Source organism: Poecilia latipinna, unplaced genomic scaffold (genome assembly GCF_001443285.1).
Source record: "Poecilia latipinna isolate Pla-1442-1.1 unplaced genomic scaffold, P_latipinna-1.0 Scaffold3758, whole genome shotgun sequence".
Taxonomy (NCBI): domain Eukaryota; kingdom Metazoa; phylum Chordata; class Actinopteri; order Cyprinodontiformes; family Poeciliidae; genus Poecilia; species Poecilia latipinna.
In genome coordinates, this window is record NW_015116374.1 from 53,813 (window position 1) to 56,986 (window position 3,174).

The 3,174-nt window shown below is 37.1% G+C and overlaps 1 long non-coding RNA gene across 1 annotated transcript; it reads right to left on the reverse strand.

Annotated features, from left to right (window-relative positions):
* Positions 1-253: 253 nt before the first annotated feature.
* On the reverse strand, positions 254-2,901 carry LOC106941598 (uncharacterized). Its single transcript, XR_001423405.1, has 3 exons — positions 2,621-2,901; positions 939-1,061; positions 254-473 (listed from the first exon to the last, which is right to left on the reverse strand). It is a non-coding gene; the product is annotated as an uncharacterized LOC106941598 (long non-coding RNA).
* Between the last annotated feature and the right edge of the window lie 273 nt (positions 2,902-3,174).

Sequence of the window (3,174 nt, forward strand, 5' to 3'; positions counted from 1 at the left end):
TCTCCTCTATGACAGTAGATATACTTCAAAAGATCCGCGCTTGTATCATTTTGCCCGTTTTTTGTTTGTTTTTTTTTTTTTCTCCTCTGTTCCGTTTAAAGCAGGGCTACTTCTACTGGCTTGAACAGGCAGGCTGTTGATTAGTTTGAACACTGCTGCCACCTAGTGGACAATTATAAAGTCCTGCTTCTCACCATCCCCCTGAAACTTCGCCATGACCCCTGGGGGCTCGCGCCCCACTATTTGAGAAGTATTGCCATAGACATTGAAAACTCTGTTACTCTTCTGATTTGAGAGACAGATTAAAAGTGCTCATACATGCTAAATATTTTCTTTGTGTTTATTGATAAAGGAAGCTGACTTACATTTTCTTTAGAGAAAACTCTGGTGAAACACAGATAACGGGTCACCTTGGATTTGAAAAGGCCATCTTTCCACAAGTCTGCATCTAGGCCATCTGTTGTTATAGATATCTAGAGAAGGAAAATTGGAGAGAGGAGGAATCACTCATCTGAGACAATGATTCATCCAACTGCTTGCCAAAACAGTCAACAGTATCTTTGGAGTGGTACAGCTTCTTGTTTTCTTCTAAAGGACAAATATCTTTAGAAGACATATAGATCATATTGAGAGGTGTTGCAAGAAAACACCACCACTGAACAATTTTAACTATTTAAAGTAAAACATTAAATGGCTTAGCTAGGAGAGTTACAAACACATAGGCCTCAAAAGTTTGTGTTCTATAAGTTCACCTGGAGATTAAAAAAAAATGGCTGTTCACATTTCACTCAGTTCTAGATCATAATTTACATGTAAGAATATATATATTTTTTTGCCTGTGAAATATGAAAAATATTTTCTACTCTTTTTTTTCACTTTGCAGAATTGTTCAAATTTCTATATCATTTCATATGTTCCAGGCATGCTTCATAGTTTACCACATCATATCCAGATGGGGCCCTGTTCCTGGAAGCCACCACTCCAACTCCAGTGATTGGATCCATAGACATCTCTGGCAAGGCCTCTGAAAGGTCCCGGACCTCAGGCATCTCTGCAGTGTTCTGCAAAAAAGCATGATAGCTTGCTCCCATTAAAAGGAACTCTGAAACAAGACCCATTTTTAGATGCAAAATTCAGACTTCATCTGTAAACATGAGCATTTTAATAATTAGGCTTACACAGATTATTATTTAAGTAAACTTAATTCCTGTCTTACTGATCATAAGCTTTCAATTGGGTTCAGGTCAGGTGAAGATAGGGGGCCATGTTTGCCCATCATCTGCCCATCATTACCAGTCTGGACACGTCTGCGTTCTGGTAAAGTGGTGGTCGGGTTTTAGCTTGCCTTACCTGTCCATGTCTCCAAGTTCTGAATATCTGGTATTTGTAGTTTGTAGTTTATGCACAGATCTGAAACGTGCACTGGTAGTTTTACGAGAATAAGATGTGTACAGGTTGGGGTAATATATCCCAATTGTAGGGGTGTGGTAGGTGTCTAAAGATACCTACCACTTATTGTACTGTGTTGTTTAAATAAAAAATAATAAAAGACTTTAATAAAACAAAAATTAGGATGTGGTCAAAATACTTACTTGTCTAATAATTGTTGGCCAAGTGAATTGTTATTAATCTCCAATTTCTTCACAGTCAGCCTCTAAAAAGAGTAGGGCCCCACACTACAGTTAAAAAGTGCATGCAGCTTACATGTTTCTTCTGATTTTTTTTTTTTCTACATTTGAATGTTTTGGATTATGAAATAAATATTAATATGGGAACAAGATGACCTCAAAAAATACTAGAAGCACTTTTCAAATTACTACATTCATTAAAGTAAAGTTACTGTAACCATTCTGGCCCTATGTGTAATTCTCCTAACCCGAGCTGTTTTTCAAGTGTGAAGTCCCCAAACTAAATCAACATTAAAGACAGCTTTTAAGCTCTAGCTGACAACAATCTACATTGCTTGAAAGCCAAGATAAAACACAATATAACAAATGGAAAATCAAAATTTTTGCTGATTTTTGTAACTTTGTGAACAATTATTTCTTCCACCAAGTTGGTGGAGAAAGTATTTTAAAAGCTCGACTGAAATAATTATTTAAAGTGGCGGAGCATGTGAGCATTGATTACTATAGCACTTAACCTCAATATCAATTGGAATCACATATTCAGCTATAATTGTATCAATTGATATGTCTAATATATCGATTTAATGCAACTGGTCATACACTTAATTAACTTAACTGATACGTTTTTATATAGAAAAAATAGAAACAATCCTTAGATTTTCAACCCGTTTGATGTGGATTGTTTTGGCCAAGAAGCTGACGAGAAGCATCAGAACTAACGATGACGATCAAGTAAGCTAGCATACTAGCCACAGATCAGCTACAACATGCTAACCAGCTTGTTTTCACTGCAGGGCACTGTTTACCCTGTCTCCCTAATAATTGTTGGCCATGTGAATTGTTATTACTAAGCTGCAGGATTTAACTAAGCCGCTTCCTTCATAAGCGTATATCGGTAAGTAAACTTACAGCGAATAGACAGACGTTCCTAAATACCGACTGCGCAGTAGCCTCCAATGTTAGCTTATTAGCTTTGGGGTACAACTACTTACCCAGCAAAAGGGGAGCACTTCGATTACACCGGCCTACTGATATTTTCTCCAGTGTTTTCCTTTTCTGCGCCTTCTGCAGCTCCTGTGAGATTTGTGTACCTAGGAAATTTTCATGTTCAACGAAGTCGTCCGAAACAAGTGTTGCTTTGTGAATATCTGCATACTGGATCTCCAGCTAGCGATATCAGAGGTAAACCATGAGCAGAGCCAAGTCCTGGGAGAACTGGAAGAGCCTTTCCTTACCTTCCCCCACACCCCCTTTATTGATAATAAAGGGGTTTACGAAACAGCAAAATTATCAACACTAACAAATAAAACGGCCAAGACAATAAAGCCATGGGGTTATATAGCAAGCACAAATAAAACTAAAAGTATATAAACAAAAAGTTAACTCAGAAAGATGTTAAAGTTAGCGCACATATCCGTTGTTTTAATGACTTTTCTGCTTTTTGAATCCCGGAGAGTTCTAATATAATGTTTGAATTCCTCTTTAAAGGCTGAAAAGCAAGGTTTCTGATTTGAGAATTTAGATCTATGCATATAATATTTTGCCA